The 24480-nt window shown below is 37.4% G+C and overlaps 1 protein-coding gene across 3 annotated transcripts in view; it reads right to left on the bottom strand.

Moving 5' to 3' along the window:
* LOC150103955 (spectrin alpha chain-like) overlaps positions 1-24480 on the bottom strand; it is an 850682-nt gene that overhangs the window by 55551 nt on the left and 770651 nt on the right. The window lies entirely within an intron of this gene.

The following is a 24480-nucleotide window of genomic DNA, read 5'->3' on the forward strand; positions in this document are numbered from 1 at the left end:
AAAGAGAGGTCTTCTTCAGTAACTTCATTTTAAAATGAGGTGACAAAAGAAGACATGCTCATATGGTGATATTTCTGGATTCTGCTAAAGAATTTGATGCAGTACCACAAGACAAACTGCTGGTGAAATTGAACAGGATAGAGATGAATAGTCAGTTGGCAACCTCAGAACAGGGATGGCTGGTATATAGGAGTCAGCTAGATTGATGGAGTGTCTCTTCTATCTTATCAATAATTGTATCTCACATATGGTAATATTTTATTGGAGACCAATGGATACATTCCATTTCTTATAATACATAGAAGGATTCATTTTTATTCAGGAATGGATAATTTTAACTGTCTGTTCTTTCTGAAGAATGGGATGAAAATGTTCCAATAGCATGAAAAATATTCCATTCCCAACAGACACTATAATGCAAAAAAACTATTATTATTATTATTACATGACATCTCCATGCAGTCCAAAGACTCATTGAGGGAGAGTACCCACTCCACAGCCCACCATCTCCACCATTCAATCCACCAACTATAGCAAACCACAATTACCATCATCATCATCTACAACAATGCATCTACCTCCCACCGCCACTACTACCACAGACAATCACAAACACCCATGCCCACGGCAGGAATCAAAACCGCAGCCTTTTGGCTGGAGAGTGAATATGCTAACCTCATGTTGGAAGCTTAATGGATTGTATACAGCACTCAGAAAGGATTAAAATAGAATTTAATACTTCCTATATTTCATCTCAGTCACTGAGACATTTTCAGGGTTTACAAAAAAACTAATGTAACATATACACAAATACCACACAATACTAAGCCCAACCACATGGGTGACTCTAAAATCCTATCTAGGTGGAGCGCCCTCTAATGGCAGGTGTAGGTGGCCTGGAAAGTAAGGTGGGATCTCTGGTGATAAGTGTTTCCCAAATCTTAGGCCGTATTTATTAAGATTTAGTTGATTTCTGAGAGCTGCTGCTGATTCTAAAAATAACCTCTCTTTATTGAATTTGCTGTGATGGAGCATGGTGGTTTTTTTTTGGAAAAAAATCTCATGGAAAAACACTACCATGCTCTGTCACAGCAAATTCAAAAATACAGAGGCTATTTTTAGAATCAGCAGCAGCTCTCAGAAATCAACCAAATCTTAATAAATATGGTTGCATTAAGCTTTAGACTTTAGTAGTATTTGTGTATATCTTACATTAGTTTTTTTGTAATCCCTGAAGATGTCTCAGTGACTGAGACGAAATATAGGAAGTATTAAATTCTGTTTCAATCCTTTCTGAGTGCTGTATACAATCCATTAAGCCTCAAACATGATGTCCTCACAGCACTTAAGCCTCTACACACGAATATGATAACCACTTGGCCAACCAGGCTGGCATCTTAACTGCTGTGCACAGCTTTGGTCACTGCGGTGTTTTTTGGGGATGAGGAGGTTGTGAAGAGAGAGAGAGAGAAAAAGAGAGAGATCCTGATACAATTGACCGAGATGATAGCAAGTCTGTAGAACTCCCTATGATGATACATCAAAGGTTGTTGCAAAGTTTTGTCAAAAAAGAGGATAAAGTTTTGAATACATGATGAATAGAGAGAGAACTAGGGGATCACCAGTGGAAGTTATGTAAGTGTGTGGTTAGTAGGGGTGTGAGGACTAGGTTTTTTGATTGGAGAGTGATGAATGACTGGAATGTATTGACAGAGGTGGTTTGTTTCTGCACTGAAAGTGAAATGAGTTTAAGGAGAGATATAATAATGAATAGCATAATAGCCAGAATGTGTCAAGAGAGGATTGGAATATGTGGATGCTTGGAGGGCGTTTGAGGACAGAAAGGAATTGTATGCGAGAGACTGCTTGCATTTGAATGAGGAAGGACATAGGCATTTGGAGAGATTGCTGTTTTCTGAACGAGTCAGTGTGTCAATGCAGGGAAACTAGAATTCTCAGGGTGGATGATAGCAGGTGTGGCCTCTTGTAGGAAGGGGGACAACATCAGGTAACAATGAGTCCAGTGGGGGTCTTGAGGGGATAATGATAGGTATAGAGGCAGTGACATTTTTATGCTTTATACTAATGTCAGGAGTATCCGAAATAAAGAAGATGAAGTGGCGCTGATAGCATCAGCCTGGCCAAAGATTATTGGGATCTCTGAGACATCGTTGATGGAAGATGATATAATAACAGGAACCAAAGTAGCAGGGTAACAGCATTTTTTGACAGGATAAGAAAGGAAAACAAGGTGGTGGAGTACTGCTTATGATAAGTGATGACTTATGTCCTCTAAGAGTGGAGGATTTTGGAAGGCAGTGACACTAATGGTTTTGAAAGCATATGATGTGAGTTATATGTGGCCAACACAGGATATTTAGTGGGGTGTTGCTACAGACCAAGGAGCACAGAGGGTGGGGAGCAGGGGATGTTTAGGCAGTTGAGCTTGGCAAGTGCAAGAAGAATGATTGTTATGAGAGATTTTAACTACAGCAGTATAAGCTGGGAAGAGGAAAATAGTAATAAGGGAATGGAATTTCTGGAATTCTTGAGGGACAAATGTCTTAGGCAACATATAATAGAGGGAGCAAGTGATTCAAGAGTTTTGGATTTGGTCATAGTATCAGAAGAGCTGATAATAACTGAGATGACATCTCTTCCTCCAGTTGGAGAGAGTGACCATGTGGTTTTGACATAGAAGATGAATAGACATGGAGAAGTATCAAAGAAAAGGAAACATATGTAGAATTATAAGGCAAGTGATTATAATAGTCTTAGATATCAACTTGGGGCAGTTCCATGGAAGGCAGAATCGGAAGGCCAGGATATCATTAGTGCTTGAGAAATTGTGAAGGAATATTTGTTAGCAGCAATAGTAAGCTGTATTCCATGAGTGAAGAAGCAGACACACAATTTGGTGTAAAGTGGATGACAAACAATATCAAACAGGAAATGCAGGTGAAAAAGAGGTTATGGAAGAGATATAAGGAGAAAGGTGGAGAGATGCATGAAGAATATAAGACTTGGGCCAGGAGAGTGACTAGTATGATGAGCAAGGCAAAACTGGAATATGAGAAGAGATTGGCACTAAGATAAAAAGAAAATCCCAGGGAATTTTTCAGCTATGTGGCCAGTAGGAGGAGAAATGATTGTGGAAGAATGACATTGTGGGATAAAAATCGAAACAGAGTGACTGATGCAAAGGACATAGTGGAGTTGTTCAATGAGCACTTTATTGGAGTATTTCATCCCGGAGAAGAAGATTTTAATACTAGAGGGGGTAGAGCAGGTTCGAGGTTTAGAGCTGCAAGAGGAGAGTGTGTTCCAAATACTGACTACTCTGGATGTCAGTAAAGCTGTGGGACTGGATGGTAATTCACCATGGATTTTGAGAGAATGTACTAAAGAACTGACAGCTCCTTTGACATGGCTTTTCAATGAAAGTTTGGCTATGGGAAAGGAACCCAAGGAATGGAAGGAAAGTAAGATAGTGGCATCGCATAACAGCAGTAGCAGACAGGAAGTGTGTAATTATACACCAGTTTGTGTTTCATCAGTAGTTTTTAAGGTCTTGGGGAAATTAGTGAGGGACTATATACACAGAGTTGGGCAGATGAGAATAATGTTATCTGTGAGAATCAACATGGGTTTGTTAAGGGGCACTCTTGCTTTAGCAATATAATTGCCTTTTATAATAAAGTGACAAGAGCAGTTGATGTGGGAAAGGCATATACTGCCATTTTTTTGGATTTTACAAAGGCATTTGACAAGGTGCCACATGATAAGCTGATATTTAAGTTGCAGCACATGGGTTAAGATGTTGGGTTTTAGTCAACTGGATTCAGGATTGGTGGTCTGATAGGCATCAGAGAGTTGTGTATGGTGGGGCAATATCAAGGAAGCAGAAGGTTATAAGCAGGGTTCCATAGGGCTCAGTACTAGGATCTGTATTGTTCAACCTTTATATCAATGACATTGTCAATGGATTGCAAGGGGATGTTCAGTTGTTTGCAGATGATGTGAAGCTGGGCAGGGTTATCAGTAATAGTGCAAATGTGGCAGCCCTGCAAGAGAATTTGAATAAACTAGACAGATAAATGAATGAATGGGGGTATCAGTTTAATGCAGGAAAATGTAGTCTTGAAGTTTGGGATACATCGATGGGAGGCTGCATACTCTATTGGAGGAGCTGTACTGGAGGAAGTAGGGGAGACAAGAGATCGAGGGTGATGACTGATAGAAAACTGAAATTTAGGGTGCATACGCCGGCATGGTTGGCCTAGTGGTTAGTGCATCTATTCTCCAGCCAAAAGGCTGTGGGTTCGAATCCCACTGTGGGCATGGATGTTTCTGATTGTCTGTGAAAATAGTAATGGTGGTGGTGGGCAGTAAATGGTGCTGGTGTAGATGTTGATGGTAGGTGCGGTTCGTTGTAGTTGGTGGATTGGTGTTGTAGAGTAGGTGCCCTCTCTCCATGCATCTTTGGATCCCCTGCAGGTGTTACATAATAATAATAATAATAATAATAATAATAATAATATTGCAAAGGTGGTGAAGGTAACCCAGAGGATTGCTGCAATACTGAGAAGGATGCTGACCTGCAGAGATAAAAGCGTTACCATTCCGTTGTATAAGACCCTGATCAGACCACATTTAGACTATTGTTCTCAAATTTGGTACCAAGGATTTGAAGGGGACAAATTAACTGTGGACAAATTAACAGAGGCAGATAACAAACATGGTTTCAGGACTGTACAATATTAGTTATGAGGATCAGCTCAGGGAATGTGGACTGCAGAGCTTGGTGGATAGAAGGAGAGGTGATAGATCAAGACTTTTAAAATGTTGAGAGGTAGTTACAGGGTGGACACTGGGGAGTTCTTTCGCTTGATGGAACAGCGGGAAGGAATGATGACAAGGGAGCCATCCCTGGTAGTTATGGAGGACAGCTGTGAGCAAGAGGGTGAGGAGTGGTTTCTTTGCATGGAAGGTGGTTGAACTGTGAAATGCACTGTCTGATACAGGGTGAGGGCAAGAACAGTCAACGAATTCAAGGAGTGGTATGTTAGACTTTGTGTTTCCTAAGAAGGACCTCCCACGATGAGTCTCTTGATTCCATGGAGGCCTGAATAATAATAATAGGAAACTAACTAAGAATAGGTAAGAAGTGGACATTGTCAGAAAAAGTTAGAAACAGAAGAGTTACAGAGAAAATTATTTAACGGATGTAATATTTTTGCCTTCAAATTGAAGGCATCTACAGTACAATAAATAACAGAATGTAATTAAAACACAAGTAACAGAAGAATTTTTAAAAAGTGCCATCATAGCATGACAATAAATAGCCAATAAAATTCCTAATTATTTAATTAAAAAAATAAAAGTATGAATTTAAATATAAAAATTAGGAATTATTAGGGGAGTGTAACAATAGTTCCCATATAGGAGATACCTGAATGCCACCAAATCTGTTCAAATTGAGATCATATATAAAAGGGTCTCACAACTTTCTTTATATAAAAAAAGTTGTAAACCCCTTTTACATTAGCAATTTACTTTTGTGTAAGAGTTTAGCTTTCTTCTGAACAACTGTGCTTGGTAGAGATGGCATGTTCAGGTACAGGATGTAAGCATCATCATCCTTTCAAGGATTTAGGTGCAGCTGTTCCAGTCTCTTTTAACTTTTCCTTGGTCATCCCTGCCTTCTATGTCTTCCAACTGGGTGGTATTGGAGTATTTTTTTGGGTCCTGAAACTGTCCGTTCTTTCCATATCATAATCAACTGAATGTAAGCATGATAGGTATTATGTGAATAAAGGTTAGTGTGGACATTCTGCAATGAGTCTTCTGACTCCATGAAGGTACCTGTAATAATAATAATAATATCTATCTGACAACCAATTTTCAACCCATCCATTAGTCCAATATCAACTGCTGCAACTTAATATCAACTTGTCATGTGGTGCAGTCAAATGTCTTTACAAAGCACATAAAAAAGGGAGTATGCCATTTCTTCATCACTTGTTCTTGTTAAATATAAAATAAAAGCAGACTGGATTACTAAAACAAGAATGCCTGTTAAAAGAAATCCATGATGACCTGCATAAATTATATTACTTTTATCTGCAGAATTCTGTATATGGAGATATACAAAATACAGACCAATTTATATTTCTCCAAATTCTTAACAACTACAGATGAAATACAAACTGGTCTGTAGTTTGATGCCTCTTTTCTATCATTACCTTATGCAATGGTGCTATCTTACCTTCCTTCCACTCACTGAAGAACTTGTCTCACTTCAATATTCATTAAACAGCCAGGTCAACAGCATTGTCAGTTCCTTAGCATTCCTTTAAGGCATGGGATGAAATCTCATCCAGTTTCACCCTTACTGATATCAAGGGTAACTTAGTATCAAAACATAACTGCTTCACAGACTTCTAAACCTTCAGCCATCTCCCAACAGGCTAGCATAAAATCTGCTTTGCCAGCATGAAATATCCCAATAAAGTGATTAATCAACAGCTCTATTATGTCATATGTATTGGTCACTCAACCAATATTTCCATCATGTATGGTCACTTGCTCACAATCTTTTCATCTCCTATTGGCCAGATAACAAAAGAACTCCTTGGAATTTTCGATGGATCTAAGTACTAGTCTTCTCTCATATTACAATTGCCTTCCTAGCTTAAGCCTTATAATCCACATGCAAATTTTGTCTGCTTCTCTCTACTTGCACTTTTTCCATAGCCACTTTTGCATCTGCCATCCCTGTTTCATTCACTAGTCATCCACTTAACTCTAGTGTTAGGTGGATGACTAGTGAATGAAACTTACCCCTCCCCCCATGGTACACAATCTACTATTGCTGCTAATCTGCTAGGGAGGAATTTAGAGTAAAGTGGATGACTAGGGAATGATCTCTCTTCCTTCAAATTCTTTCATCCACTGTATTTCTCCCAAGTTGGTTTCTAAGTGTATTATAATCACCTGATTTATAATTCTACATAAATTCCTTTTTCCTTGATACTTCCACATGCCTATTCATTCTCTATGTAAGAAGAGAAAGACTGTTTTTAGAATCTGCTGCTGGTCTTAAAAATCAGTCTAATTTGAGTAAATATCACTGTATAAAAATGCCCAGGATATGGGAAACAGTAATGCTTCGAGATCCCAGTTTATATCCCCACCAACAGGTACCCATAGAGGATCCTCGACCTAGTTAGGACTCTAGTTTTTTTTTTTTTTTTTTGGTGTGTGTGTGTGTGTATGTATGCGTGCATATGTGTGTGTGTGTTACAAGTCTCATATTGTACTTCCTGAAAATAATTGAGATTGTGTGTGTGGGGGGGGGGGGGGGGGAATTTAAATATTATATTTTATCCTTTCCTAGTACTGTTTCACCTGTTTAAACTTCTAACCTGTTTAAACTTTTAAAAGTAGTGAGTAGTGTTTGTGCAAGCTCCTGATAAGATAAGTATTATTTTCAGTTATCGTTGATAAAATTACTTAATATTGCGTAGTTTTGTTTGCCTTGCGTATTTTAGTGCGTCTGTTTGTGTGTTTTTGGTGTGTTATAACCTATAATTTGTTAAACACATTGCAAATAAGTATGGCACCTGTACGAAGGAAAATGGCGGCCAGTAATGATGGTTCGCCATCTTTATCAAAGAACGGTAGTATAAAAGAAATGAGTCAGTGTACTAGCTGTGAAATGTATGCTTTGTGGAGTGCAGTCGGAGTGTGGTTAGAAGATAATAAAGGATTGAATGTGTGTAGAAAATGTAGGGAGAATGAGGAACTGAAATGTATTTCGGATCGTGAGTGTGATATATTTGTCAAACTTCAGAATGAAGAACATACGGATATGACAAGAAACGGCAAGGTTGTACATGAGAATTGTGAGAGTGTGAATATAGAAAGTGTGAATGATAGTATTAATGATTTCTCAGAGAATAAAAAGGATGAGATAGATGCATTGAGTGAGATCGCGTTGTTGAAAGGTACGATAGAAAGGGCAAAACAGCAGCTAGAGTGCATGAACAAAAGTCGACTGAATGAACCAACCAATAATAAAAGGTATGACAGGAAAAATAGACGTATGAATGTGAACATGAACAAAATGAAGGATAGAGTGCTGTATGGAGACTCGTTAGTACGAGGTGTGTTAGTAGAGGATTTGACAAAATCGTACCAACCTGGTGCGACCATAAAGGATGTAACTGAGTCTATTAAAGAGCAAAAGGAAAGAGTGAAAGAAATGATTGTTGTGGCAGGTACGAATGATTTGAAAGGAGATAAAATGGAAATGATAGAAGACCTGAATGAATTGTTTGAGGTAGCAAAAGAAAAGAGTGAGAGAGTTAGAATGATTAGTCTTTTGCCATGGTATGACAGTGAAATGTTTAAAAGGAGGGCCATAATTGCGAATGACTTTATGCGTGGGTTATGTATGACGAGTGGTGTGGAATTTGTGGATGTGTGGAGTGAGTTTGATTGGCGAAAGGATCTATATAAGATGGATGGCTTGCATTTGAATGGTTACGGTGTAAGAAGACTTGAGAAAGTGTTGCTGAATGTAGTAGATGTGCCAATTCAGGGAAACTAGATTTGTTAAGGGGGGGGGGGTAGATATACAATCCTTAGGGAGGCAGTTGAATGTAAGAATGAACATAATATGCCAGAGCAAATAAGGACAACAAATCAGAGTGGGATAGTTAATATAATGTATCAAGGTAGGGTTAGGGCTAATGGGGGTCTTAAATTCATGTACACTAATACCAGGAGTATTAGGAACAAGAAGGAGGAGTTTATGGCCATGGTTGGCACTTCCAAACCACAGGTTATTGGTATTAGTGAGACATGGCTGACTGTAGATGATATAGCCAGTGGGATTGAATGTGATGGGTATAGTGTGTTCAGGAATGACAGAGAGAATAACATGGGGGGAGGAGTATTGTTGATGATAGCTGATGAGCTACAGCCAAGGAGAATAGAAGTTGAATTGCAGGATAGAGAAAAGAGCACATTTGATGCCATTTGGTGTGAGATTGTGGCTAGCAGAACAAAATATACAATTGGGTGCTGCTATAGACCAGGTGATGGAAAAGATGGTGGTGACAGTATGCACAAGCAAATAGAAGAAATGAGCGGAAGGAGGGTGATTATTATGGGAGATTTCAACTATGGTCGCATTGATTGGAGTGAGGAGAGGACACACGGGAAGAAGGAATTGGATTTTATGCGGTTATTAAGGGATAACTATCTGTGACAGCATGTAATGGAAAATACTAGGGGTCAGAGAGTGCTTGACCTAGTAATTACATCTGAGGATTTGGCTGTAACAAATATGGCCATATTGCCACCAATTGGTGAGAGTATCATAGGCTCTTAACTTGGGAGGTGGCTAAAGGTGTAGAATTTTCAATTAAGACAGGGTACATGTGGAACTATCGGGCTGGAAAGTATGACAAGCTTAGGAGTTTGATTGGTTCAGTGCCATGGCATGTACAACTGCAAGGACTAGAAGTTGATAGTGCATGGGAGGTAGTTAAGAAGTGCTTACAAGAAGCAATGGCTGACTGTATACCTAGAGTCCGAATAATAAATCAAGTAGGGGTTAAATGGATGAATAACACCATTAAGCTTGAGCTGCAAAAAAAGAAACAACTATGGAGGGAATTTAAGGAGCAAGGTGACCGGCAGGCACATGAACGGTATAAAGCGCAGGCCAGAAGGGTAACGAGTGTGGTAAGAAAAGCAAAAAAGGATTACGAAAGAACATTGGCCATACAGGCTAAAGAGAATCCTAAACAGTTTTTTAGATATGTAGCAAGTAAAAGGAAAAATGTACATGGCAGAATGATTTTAAAGAATGCCTATGGTAGGAAGGTAACTGAATCAGTTGAGATAGTTGAGTTCCTGAGTGAGCACTTTGCAAGAATATATCATCCAGGGTGACACTGCAGAAACGAATAAACCAGTAGATTATATGGGAATTGTGGTGAATGAAGTGGAGGTGAGTAATCTATTGCATAACCTCAATGTCAATACATCTGTGGGATTGGATGGTATACCAGCTCGTGTTGTACGAGAAGCAGCTAAAGAATTATCAGTACCCTTGACCATTTTGTTTAATTTGAGTCTTGGGTCTGGGTTAGTCCCGAGCGGGTGGAAAGAGGGGAAAATAGTTCCACTGCATAAAGGTGGTTCCAAGATTGCTGTTGTAAATTACCGACCGATTAGCATATCAGGAATCATTGTCAAGGTCTTAGAGAAATTAGTCAAGAAAAGAATACAGGATTGGATAGATGAAAATGGGATATTGTATGGGGGACAACATGGTTTTGTGAAGGGTAGATCATGCCTCAGTAACTTGCTCACGTTTTATAACACAGTGACGGCTGAACTGGATAGGGGTAATGGGTTTACAGTGATACTATTGGACCTTGCCAAGGCCTTTAATAGGATACCACATGGAACCCTAATCAGTAAACTGGAGCAGATGGGGATAGATATAGGGTTGGTGAGATGGATAGGAGGGTGGTTGAAGGAGAGATACCAGAGAGTGGTTTATTCAGGAGTGGAGTCTAAAACACGTCTTGTGACTAGTGGAGTGCCGCAGGGCTCTGTTCTTGGACCACTGCTTTTCAATTTGATCATCAATGATATTGGAAAGGATTTGAGAGGAAGTGTTCACTTGTTTGCTGATGATGCAAAGTTGGGTAGAGCAATTGTGAGTGCACAGGATGTCAAAATTTTACAGGATGATTTGGATAGTTTGGAGGACTGGGCTAAGAAAAATGGATGTCAATTTAATGTGCCAAAGTGTAAGGTTATGCACTTTGGGGTGAAAAGAATAGTAGCAGTATATCGCATTGGTGGAACCGTACTCCAGGAGATTGATGAGGCCAGGGATTTGGGAGTGTTGGTGGATAGGGAGTTGAAGTTTAGGGGGCACATTGCAAAAGTGACTAAAACAGCTCACCAAATCACTTGGCTTCTGAAAAATACTTTAACATGCAGAGACAAACAAGTTGTTGTTCCTCTGTATCGAGCCTTGATAAGACCCCATCTGGACTACTGTACCCAGTTATGGGCACCAGGGTTTCTTCCTGATGGGGAGGAAGTGGAGAGGGTCCAGAGACGAGTGACCAAGATGATAGCAGGTCTGTGGAATGAACCTTATGAGAATAGGTTGAGGATTTGTGGGTTGCAGAATTTGGATGATAGGCAAAGGAGGGATGATATGATTGAGACATTCAAATTACTGAAGGGTTTTTATAAGATTGATCCAGAAGTTATTTTTGAAAATATAACTGGTGGTGGGAGGACTAGGGGCCATGCATGGAAGCTGGGCAAGAGCATGGTTGACAAGGGTGTTAGAGCTAGGTTTTTTACTTGGAGAGTGGTGAATGAGTGGAATAAGCTTCCAGAGTCTGTTGTGGGTGCTTCAACCATGAATGAGTTCAAGGCAAGGTATGATAGATACTGTGTGAATATTGAATAGTTGTTCTTAACATGATGTTAGGCCCTCGATGAGTCTGTCGACTCCTTGGAGTTTCCCGGAACAATAATAATAATAATAATAAAAAAAAAATAATAATAAAATTAACATACACTCATCTACCAAGAACAAAGATGATATCTTAATCAAAACTAGATCCTCCAATGCTATGATCAAATCTGAAACTTGTGATCCTTGCATTCTTTCCAACAAATGCTGCCTAAGACATCTGTTCCTCAAGAATTCCAGAAATATAGGTCACTTATTACTATATGCTGTTTCCGCTGCCCAATTTATAGTGCTATAGTTAAAATTCCCTATAAGATCACTGGTTGTGCATTCACAAACCAATATGCCTAAACATTTTGTTTCCCACTTATCACCCTTGATGGCACCATTAGTACCAATTTCCTATCCATTGTCAATCATCCTGAGAAAGCAAAGCTCACTTATGCATAAGTAACACTTCACTACCCCCATTTACCCTCATTATCTTGTGAAATACAGGAAAACCTCGCTTAATGTGATTAAATAATCCATCAATTAAAGTGTGCTAAGCAAATACAATAAACAACAGGAATAATTATAATTCATCTCAGTTAGCATAATTTGGAAAAAAAATTACAGTATAAGCTATATTAGAGGATAAAAATCATCAAAGTTAGTAAAAATCAATTGCTTAAATTTTTATTTAATGTCTAAACATTTGATTGAGCTACTTTTTTTACAAAATAATTAAGTATAGATGATTGAATCGTGCTTGATTTTTCATCTTGTCATGCAATTTGAGATAACTGGCGATTGCTTTATCAAGATTTCAGTGGACTTCGAAGCTTCATTTCATATCAAGATCAGCATCAAACAAAATCTCCTTAGCATACTCAATGTGATTGAAAACTACCTCAGGTTCTTTTGCAGTTAGCTTCTTAGTCATAACATTCTCTTCTTGTTCGCACTCCTTATCTTCTTCTTCTTCTTCATCATCATAAGCATGCTGTTCTTCTAGTTGAAGGATATCATTCTCGCTTAAGTGTTCTGAATGGGAATCGAGCAAGTTTCTCACATCTTCATTATCCAGTTCATTAAATCCAAGTTCTTTTCCAATTGTGCTGATTTCTTCAATAATATTAAATCTTGGATTCTGCACATGATAAACTATCATAGGCTTGATAGTTTATCAAGCCTATGATAAACCTTCTGCACTGCCTCCTAATAAAAGCGTAAGACGATCTTTAGATACTTTGTATCCTGGTTGAGATGCTTCAGTTTCAGTTCGGAAAGTTTTTGTTGGCATAAGCGTCGAAAAGACCAGTTTCGTTGACTTTGAATATTTGCCGATCGTCATAATCACCCTCCTGAGTTATCCTTTGCAATTCTTCAGGAAACTTGGTCACAGAATCTTTATAAGCACTAGCATATTCCCCTGGTTATTCTTAAATTATGCAGTCCAGCTCGATTTGTAAAATGGTCAAACCATCCTAAACTCGCAGTAAAGCTTTCATATTGCTCTTAAAATTTGATCTCTTTCAATAAGGTAAAAATATTAAGAGCTTTGGCCTGAATATTCCCTGTAATTATAACTATTGGTTATAATCCTCAATCCAGAGTGACTTCAGTGGCAACCTCCCTTGGCAGTTGGCACATCTTCAACAGTTGATTTTGTGTTTGAGAAATGGGTTATTTGTGTATTTATCGTAAGTTATTTCATGATGTTTTGTGCAATATGGCCCTATATGCACAAAAAAAAGAACCTAGTGAAGAATCACAGAAAAAGAGGCGAACAATTGATCTTGAAACGAAGTTGCAAATTATAAAGCAACATGAAGCTGGCAAGCCCGTCAATGTGATCGCACATGACCGCAGATGGTCTCATTCTACAGTGACGACCACTTTGAAAAATAAGGATAAAATCGTAGAGGCTGTGAAATGATTCGCTTCTATTAAATCGACGATAGTGATGAAGCAATGACAAGGTCCTATCGGTGATATGGAAAAGCTACTTGCATTATGGATAGAGAACCTGAACCAAAAGTGCATGCCCCCCTTAGCACTGTGACCATAACTGCTAAGGCACTAAGTCTATTCGACATGTTGAAGGAGAAAGCAAACCTGATTATGACTACGAATTCAATGTTTCTTCCGGTTGGTTCATGGGATTCAAGCAGCGTTTTGCGCTGCATAATGTGAAAATGTATGGGAATCTGCAAGTGCTGAGAAGGCTGCCAAGGAGTTTGCAGAAAAATTGGATAAAATTATTATGGAGGAGAATTATTTGCCACAGCAAATATTTAATATGGATGAGACATCCTTGTTTTGGAAAAAAAATAACCGACCGGACATTCATCCACAAAAATCTAAAATCTATACCTGGTTTCAAAGCTCTTAATGCCCGAATTATGATTTTGTTATGGGTAATGTGGCTGGATATAAACTGAAACCATTTGTAATATGGCACAGTGAGAATCCGCGAATCTTCAAAAACATTAGGAAGCATACTCCCAATTCATTTTCGGAGCAACAAGAAGTCGTGGATGACTCAAAAATTTAGGATGCTTTAATCAACTGTTATGTGAGTAAAATAAAAAGCTATTGTGTGAATGAAAATGTAGAATTTAAAATTTTATTCTAGATAATGCTCCAGGTCATCCGTCCTATACGTCTTATAGCAGTGATCTTCACCAAGTTCAAGGTCATGTTTCTTCCTCCAAACACTACATTGATCCAATGGATGGATCAAGGAAATCTTGCAGTGTTTAAGGCATATTATCTACGGAGAACTTTTTCACAAGCCATTTCTGCTACTGAAGGAAATGACCAGACTCTCATGCAATTCAGGAAAACATTCAATATTTATCATGCTATTAAAAATATTGCTGTGGCTTGGGATGAAGTGACCTCTCAATGTATTAGTGGCATATGGAAAAAGACATTAAAAAGGTTTGTGCATGATTTTGGAAGTTTGTAATTGTGCGCCTAGCAAACAATCTGAATCTCGAGGTGAATGATGACGACATAATTCATCTCATAGAAAGTTCCCCTGAAGAGTTGACCAACGAAGAATTGGTCGAACTGTAGGAACAACTGTTGCAGAAGAGGAAAACCAGGAAAAGGAAGAAGTAGTTAAACAATTTGCAGTGAAAGGTCTTGCAGAAGTGATTGCTGCAGTTAGCGATGTCCTCAAAATGAAGGCATGGGCCCCAATGTTGAACTACTTAATAATAGAAACAAAAGTACATGATGCATTTACTTGTTATGAACAAATTTATGATGAAAAGAAGAAGAGGAATAAGCAAAGCCTATTGGACATTTTCATAAAAAAATAAACAAAACAAAGGTTACACCAAAAGAACCACAGCCTGATCGTTCACACAGGGAAGGATATGAAGATGTGATTATGGAGGAAGATTTGGGTGATTGTTCTCCCATTTTATAGTGGCAGTAACACACAGTACAATTTTATAATAAGATTTAAACATTAAAATGACAGTATACTTATTACTGTTAAGTCCCTAACCCCTATAACTCTGATGATTTAATGTATCGACTTACGTCCTGCCTGATGGAATGGAACCCGGTTGTAAGTCGTGGGATGACTGTATTATTACACCCTCCAAGGAGTCAACAGACACATTTTGGGAGGTTCATTCAACTGACAACATATTTATCATATAGAATCTTAAAATCCTTAACATTCCTTGAATTAACAACACATTCTGGTAATGCGTTCCATTCACTGACAATTCTCCTTGTGAAAAATCTGCTCCTCACCACACTTCTACACAACTTCCAAGAATGACCTCTGGTTCTTCCCCTCTCACCATCTACTTGTTTTATAATCCCCTCTGGATTAATCTGATAAATTCCTCTCACTAACTTAAATGTCTCTATCATATCACCTCTCTTCCTCCTATCCACCAAACTCTGTAATCCACATTTCTTCAATCTCTCTCTGTAGCCAGTATTCCAAAGTCCCGATATTGTCTTAGTCACTCATCTCTGGAACCCTCTCCGTCTCCATATCACACTGAAAATCAGGTGACCAGATCTGAGCACAATAGTCCAAGTGTGGTCTGACCAGTGCCTTATAAAGTGGCACAACCACTTTTTTATCCTTACATGTTAGAGTACTTCTTATCATAGCAGCAATATGATGTGCAGCCTTTGCACTGCATTGTGCACTTCCTGCAGTACGGCACCATTGATATAGTACACAGCCTTATATTTCTGCACTCCAAAATGCAACACCTTGCACTTATTGATATTAAAACTATAACCCCACTCTTTTATCCAAGGAAAAAGTCTATTCAAATCTTTCTGAAGGGAATTAACATCATCAACAGTGCTACTTATAATTCTTCCTAACTTTGCATCATCAGCAAATAACTGAAGATCCCAAGTCAGTCCACATGATATATCATTTACAAACAAGTTAAACAGCAGGGACCGAAGAACAGAACCCTGGGGATGACTGTATTATTAGGATGACTGTATTATTACACCCTCCAAGGAGTCAACAGACACATTTTGGGAGGTTCATTCAACTGACAACATATTTATCATATAGAATCTTAAAATCCTTAACATTCCTTGAATTAACAACACATTCTGGTAATGCGTTCCATTCACTGACAATTCTCCTTGTGAAAAATCTGCTCCTCACCACACTTCTACACAACTTCCAAGAATGACCTCTGGTTCTTCCCCTCTCACCATCTACTTGTTTTATAATCCCCTCTGGATTAATCTGATAAATTCCTCTCACTAACTTAAATGTCTCTATCATATCACCTCTCTTCCTCCTATCCACCAAACTCTGTAATCCACATTTCTTCAATCTCTCTCTGTAGCCAGTATTCCAAAGTCCCGATATTGTCTTAGTCACTCATCTCTGGAACCCTCTCCGTCTCCATATCACACTGAAAATCAGGCGACCAGATCTGAGCACAATAGTCCAAGTGTGGTCTGACCAGTGCCTTATAAAGTGGCACAACCACTTTTTTATCCTTACATGTTAGAGTACTTCTTATCATAGCAGCAATATGATGTGCAGCCTTTGCACTGCATTGTGCACTTCCTGCAGTACGGCACCATTGATATAGTACACAGCCTTATATTTCTGCACTCCAAAATGCAACACCTTGCACTTATTGATATTAAAACTATAACCCCACTCTTTTATCCAAGGAAAAAGTCTATTCAAATCTTTCTGAAGGGAATTAACATCATCAACAGTGCTACTTATAATTCTTCCTAACTTTGCATCATCAGCAAATAACTGAAGATCCCAAGTCAGTCCACATGATATATCATTTACAAACAAGTTAAACAGCAGGGACCGAAGAACAGAACCCTGGGGCAAGCCACTGGTTACCGTCCTTTTTTGAGACACTTCTCAATCATACACAACCTGCTGGTATCGTTCAGAGAGGCAATCCATCTAACCAATATACTATTTATTCCCAACCTCTGCAGCTTGTACACCAACTTATCATGCGGTAATCTATCAAGTGCTTTTGCATAGTCTAAGAATATCGCTGTATATGATTCTCTCTTATCTAACACACTTGTCACTTTATCATAAAATGCAAGTAAATTACTAAAACAGGATCTACCCTTTAACAATTCATGCTGACCATCATAAAGAATTTTATGTCCATCAATACAATCCTGCAATCTATTCCTTACCAATCTCTCCAACACCTTGACCGCAACCGCAGTTATACAGACTGGCCTATAGTCAGAAACTTCTGTCTTAGAACCATGCTTGTGGAGTGGTACTATTTTGCCTTCTTTCTGCTCCTTAGGAACCCTACCCACTGCAAGACTTTCATATACAGAAACACTATTGTATTCACCTTTGTATACAGAAACATTAGTGTATTATTAGTATTCTTATTATATACTTTATTTTCTTTATTATCAATTAGAGTTGCCAGAGTTTCCACTCTGAAAACTCTAATTTCATTAGCACTTGCTATAGAACAAAAGCTTCTCCAAAAGAACAAGGAAAGATGCAGAACCAATCCATTCCTTGCATATATTTCTTTCTGTAATCAACTACAATCCAAACATTCCAGACCTCTCTTCTTATAGATTCTCCTTATCATAAAATGATATGATATGATCTGGAATATATTGCAGCACAATCTGCTGCTCCTCCAGAGAAGCATTCCATTAGCATTCTACTCTACATTCCATGAATCACTGCAAATCTCTATACATCACATTCTTCATGGCTCCATTCATTCCTCTCCTTGACTTCCTTTCCGCCTTCATCTCATCTCTTTGTTACTCACAATTGTACTCTGTTTCTTTAGCTATCCCCTTCTTATGACTTTATCTCACTTCTATCCTTACACTTTTTTAAATAATTATAATACTGGAATTAACTCACATAAAATATTATTTATTAGTATAATTTTCACCTGAGTCTCACAGGCATCTTCAGTACAAAGCTGATAGAACAATAACTGATAATTACAAAATCCTTTCTTTTAGTGTTACAAGGTGATCAGCATTCATTTTATAAATTATGGATTTTACAACCGTGTTATAAATAACTTTATTATCTCGACGTTTCGATCTTCATATCAAGATCATCATCTGGAGCATACACAATTATACTATACAAGCTGCGTTACATTACAAACTGTAAGTTAGAGAAACAAAGATTTGATCACATGTTATTCTACTGGCATGACCTCTTGTGAAAGAAAAAAAAAAAATACATCAAGCTAGAATTTAAATAAACATTCTTTCTTCCAGATAGCTTTCTTTCAGTAACAGTGATGTCCTATTTTTAGGATTACAATTGTTATTTTTGATTTTAAAAAAATTATTTATAAATTACAACATCAATAAACATTCTTTCTTACAGATTTCTTCCTTAACAGTGATGCCCTATTTTTAGTATTACAATTGCTATTTTTGATTTAGGATCCTGGATTCTCTACAGTCCTGTTTATAGTTGTTCTTAGAGAGGAAGGATTCGTGGGATGAATATATGCCTTCCATATGTATGGGATTTTTAGACCATCATTATTGTTCAGATTGGAGTGGTTGATAACGATCTCACAGGCTTCCTTAAATTTTTCCGTCACACCATGTTTTGGGGTGATGTAGACAACTAGCTTTTCCAGTCAGTTCTATGTAGGGTGTTCAGGGCATGATCAGAAAAGACAGCTTCACCATAATTATTATATTTAATGTGTCGTTTATGTTCTTTTTTGTCTGATGGGAATTCTGCGTCCTGTTTCTCCTATATATGTAATATGTTGCAGGTGAAATAGATACAGTATACTCCAGGGTGGGCCAGCAGAGGGAGTGGGTCTTTGGATGAGTTGAGTAAGCTTTTTAATTTTGCAGGAGGTTTAAAGGTGGCTTTAAGGTTATATTTCTGTAGTACTCTGTTTATTTTATCTGATGTCCCTTTAATGTAGGGAATGGTTATAGTTTTATTGTAATCTGGTTTGTTTTTGTTTTTTATTGAGGTCTTGTAGAGAATTTTGTTAATGGTTTTGGCTGTACCTATTTTTTTGGAAAGTACTGCTGATCACTGGAGCAAATCTTCATAGCCCTGTTTTTTAGAGTATTAATGACACCTAATTTTTGTGTTGGGTGATGGTAGGAGTTTATGTGTATATATTGGTCAGTATGTGTCGGTTTCCAGTAAACAGTGAAGGAAAGATTGCCCATAGGAAGACGTGTGACAAGTGTATCTAGAAACGGAAGTGTGTTCTGTTTTTCAATCTCAATAGTGAACTGTATGCATTTGTGTTTTTGTTTAGGTGGCCAAGGAATGTGTCTAGTGTCTGGTGGCCATGAGACCAGATCACGCAAACATCGTCAACGTATCTAAGCCAGACTTTAGGTTTTAAAGGGGAGGAACCTAAAGCAAGATGCTCAAAATGTTCCATATAAAAGTTAGCAATAGGGGGGATAATGGCAAGCCCATGGCTGTGCCTCCTTTTTGTAGGTAGAAAGTGTTTTGCCATGCGAAATAACCAGAATGTAATACATGCGCAAAGAGCACCGTGATATCTGGAGGGAATTTGTTCTGTAAAAGAAGGATTGTGTCATTGATTGAGACACTCGTAAAGAGGGCAGACATCAAAACTTACAAATAAATCATCTTTTTTCTAATGTAATGTCTTTTATGATGTTTATGAAGTGTTGTGTGTTTTTGATATAGGAGGGGGAATGACCTACCAACTCCTTGAGTGTTGCCGCTAATTTTTTGGCCAAGTGATAAGTCAGGCTATCTACACCTTTGACAATAGGCCATAGGCCTTACGGTGTGTTTTCTTTGTGAATTTTCGGTAGACCGTAAATTCTTGGGGAACGAGTGTAGTGCAGAATTAGTTTTTTGACTGTATCTTCGGGCCATGTGGAAATTGACTTAAGTAGATTCTCTGTTTTCTTTTTAATTCTATTGGCTGGGTTGTAGTTAACTAATTGGTAAGTGTTATTGTCCAAGACCAGCAGATTCATTTTTTCCACATAAGTATTTCGGTTTAAAATAACAGTGGCACTTCCTTTATCTGCTTTGGTGATTAAGATGTTCAGCTTTGACTTTAGTGATTTTATCGCTGTTATGTTTTAGTTAGGTTGCTTGTTATTGTTTTATTATGATTTAAAATGTTGGTGGTTTCTAAACGTTTTTTTCTCTGCTATGTTATTTGGGATGAATCTTAGGCCTCTTTCAATATTACACATAAATTCAAGTTTGTTTATTGATTTGGGTGCTATGGTGAAATTTAAACCTTTGTTAAGTATCGAGATTTCGTCTTTGTTTAAAGCGTCCCAAATAACATAGCAGAGAAAAAAACATTTAGAAACCACCAACATTTTAAATCATAACAAAATAATAACAAGCAACCTAACTAACACGAAATATAACGGCGATAAAATCAAAGTCAGATCCGAACATCTTAATCACCAAAGCAGATAAAAGAAGTGCCATAATTATTTTAAACTGAATCACTATGTGGAAAAAATGAATCTGCTGGTTCGGACAATAACACTTAGCAATTAGTTAACTACAACCCAACCAATAGAATTAAAAAGAAAACAGAGAATCTACTTAAGTCAATTACCACATGGCCCGAAGATACGGTCAAAAAACTAAATCCGCACCACACTCGTTCCCCAAGAATTTACGGTGTACCGAAAATTCACAAAGAAAACACACCACTAAGGCCTATTATCGAAGGGATAGATAGCCCGACTTATCACTTAGCCAAAAAATTAGTGGCACACTCAAGGAGTTGGTAGGTCATTCCTCCTCCTATATCAAAAACACACAACACTTCATAAACATCATCAAAGACATTACATTAGAAAAAGATGATTTATTTGTAAGTTTTGACGTCTGTGCCCTCTATACGAATGTCCCAATCAATGACACAATCCTTCTTTTACAGAACAAATTCCCTCCAGATATCACAGCTCTCTTTGCGCATGTATTACGTTCTAGTTATTTTGCATGGCAAAACACTTTCTACCTACAAAAAGGAAGTACAGCCATGGGCTCGCCATTATTCTCCTATTGCTAATAGGGGGATAACTTTTATATCAAACATTTTGAGCACCTTGCTTTAGGTTCCTTCCCTTTAAAACCTAAAGTCTGGCTTAGATACGTTGACGATGTTTTCACGATCTGGTCTTATGACCACCAGACACTAGACACATTCCTTAGCCACCTAAACAAACAACACAAATGCATATAGTTCACTATTGAGATTGAAAAACAGAACACACTTCCGTTTCTAGATACACTTGTTACACGTCTTCCTATGGGCAATCTTTCCTTCACTGTTTACTGGTGGCCAATTCACATCCCAATTCACATAAACATATAATTCACATACTGGAGGCCAATTCACTTCACTGTTCACATACTGACCAATATATACACATAAACTCCTACCACCACCCAACACAAAAATTAGGTATCATCAATACTCTAAAAAACAAGGGTATGAAGATTTGCTCCAGTGAACAGGCACTGAAAGACAAATTTAAAGTGATCAGCAATACTTTCCAAAACAATGGGTACAGCCGAAATACCATTAACAAAATTCTCTACAAGACCTCAATAAAAAACAAAGACAAACCAGATTACAATAAAACTATAACCATTCCCTACATTAAAGGGACATCAGACAAAATAAACAGAGTACTATAAAAATATAACCTCAAAGCCACCTTTAAACCTCCTGCAAAATTGAAAAGCTTACTCAACTCATCCAAAGACCCACTCCCTCCGCTGGCCCACCCTGGAGTATACCATATCTATTGCACCTGTAACATACCATATATAGGAGAAACAGGACGCACAATTCCTATCAGACTAAAAGAACATAAAAGACACATTAAATATAATAATTATGGTGAAGCTGTGGAAAAGCACTAGTTGTCTACATCACACCAAAACATCGTATGAATGCAAATTTAAGGAAGCCTGTGAGATCGTTATCAACCACCTCAATCTGAACAATAATGATGGTCTAAAAATCCCATACATACATATGGAAGGCATATATCTGTCCCACAAATCCTTCCTCTCTAAGAACAACTATAAACAGGACTGTAGAAAATCCAGGATCCTAAATCAAAAATAACAATTGTAATACTAAAAATAGGACATTAGTGTTAAGAAAGAAATCTGTAAGAAAGAATGTTTATTCATGTTGTAATTTATATATAATTTTTTTAAAATCAAAAATAACAATTGTAATCCTAAAAATAGGACATCACTGTTACTGAAAGAAAACTATCTGGAAGAAAGAATGTTTATTTAAATTCTAGTTTGATGTATTTTTTTTTTCACAAGAGGTCATGCCAGTAGAATAACATGTGAGTAAATTTTTCTTTCTCTACCTTACAGTTTGTAATGTAACACAGCTTGTATAGTATAATTGTGTATGCTCCAGATGATGATCTTGATATGAAGATCGAAATGTCGAGATAATAAAGTTATTTTAACACGGTTGTAAAATCCATAATTTATAAAATGAATGGACAATTACAAAAGGTACCACCTAAGTAGTTAATGTAAGATAACTAAGAAAGGTCATTAAATTTCCTAACTTATTAAAAAATAATAATATAAAATAAAATAATATATGCATATCCATAATTTATAAAATGAATGGACAATTACAAAAGGTACCACCTAAGTAGCTAATGTAAGATAACTAAGAAAGGTCATTAAATTGCCTAACTTATTATAAAATAATAATATAAAATAAAATAATATATGCATATATATATATATATATGTGTGTGTGTGTTAAAGATACCAAGCTATTTTAAACCTGGTTTTACTCCATTTCCCAAGTAAGCAAACAGACAAACAAGTCAAGTTTGCACCAGCAAGTGTTGCAAGTCTAGCTGATCCTGCACATAGTGCAAGACTAAGGCAACTCATGGTAAAAGTAGAATAAGCTTTGATCACTAATCTTAATACTTACCCTTAATGCAAAGCACATCTCCTGGAGGAGATGTATGATGCTTTGTATTAAAGGCAAGGGGGCCACTACCCAGACCGGTTTCGACCTTTATTGAGGTCTCGTCAGTGGGAGCCAGGCTAAAAATACCAAGTATTTTACCACAACAAGTTACCATAAGGTGTTTTAACCTTATTAAATAAAAATCTCAGGAGGAGATATAAATGTAGAAAGTATTTTATCTTGGGTCTAATAAATGTTAAAGATACCAAGCTATTTTAAACCTAGTTTTACTCCATTTCCCAAGTAAGCAAACAGACAAACAAGTCAAGTTTTCACAGGAGATGTGCTTTGCATTAAGGGTAAATATTAAGATTGGTGATCAGAGCTTATTCTACTTTTACCATGAGTTGCCTAATTCTTGTACTATGTGCAGGATCAGCTAGACTTGCAACACTTGCAGGCACAAAGTTGACTTGTTTGCCTGTTTGCTTACTTGGGAAATGAAGTAAAACCAGGTTTAAAATAGCTTAGTATCTTTAACATTTATTAGACCCAAGGTAAAATACTTTCTACATATATATATATATGAAAGAATGATCATTAACTCGGTTAACATACATATTTTTATAAAGAATTGAATGACTAGAACCGAGATTTAAGTAAAAAGGTTTTAATATAAAAACACGACTAGTTTCAGCTTGTAACAGCCTTCATCAGGTGACATTATAAAAGAAAGAAAAAGAAAAAACACTAAAACACTGAAGCTTAAATAAACTATGAACATCATAGAGAGTCTCTAAACATAATTGAAACTAAATTGTTGTGGTTGTATATAAAGCTATTCTTTTGTTAGTTGTATTGTTGGGAAAGTGCGTACTAATAGCATCTCATGAACACCAGTGCATGATTACAGCTGAATGACAATCTGGGAGGTTGTAGCTCAAGTTATTATTTAGATGAACAGGATTGAAGATAATTTTTCTAGATTCCACGATTTTTCTCTCTAGTTCAGCATTGCAACGGAAGATGTTAGTAGATTTAAAATACAGCTTATTAAATACGAATGAAATGAAAGGGGATAAATTTTTTATGAGAGAGAACTTGAAAGTATTGTTAGAGGTAGCGAAAGAAAAGAGTGACAGAGTTAAGATGGTGAGTCTGGTACCGTGGTATGACAGAGAGGAGTTTAGAAGGAGGGCCATAATTGCAAATGACAAGTTATGAAGACGGTGTGGTGTGGAATTTGTGGAAGTGTGGAATGAGTTTGATGGGCGAAAGGATTTGTACAAGATGGATGGCCTGCATGTGAATGAATTGGGTGTGTGGAGACTGGAAAAAGTGTTGCTGAATGAATTGAAAATGGATGTGCAGAACCAGGGAAACTAGAATTATCAAGGAGGGGGGGGGGAGTGGATATGCAGACATCAGTGAGACAGTTGAGTGTAAGAATGTATATAATGTACCCGAGCCAGTACTAAGGACAAGAAATCAGAATGGAATAGTTAGAATAACGCA

This window comes from Typopeltis vanoorti, chromosome 8, assembly GCF_054136105.1.
Source record: "Typopeltis vanoorti isolate ZY-2024b chromosome 8, IOZ_Tvanoo_1.0, whole genome shotgun sequence".
NCBI lineage: Eukaryota > Metazoa > Arthropoda > Arachnida > Uropygi > Thelyphonidae > Typopeltis > Typopeltis vanoorti.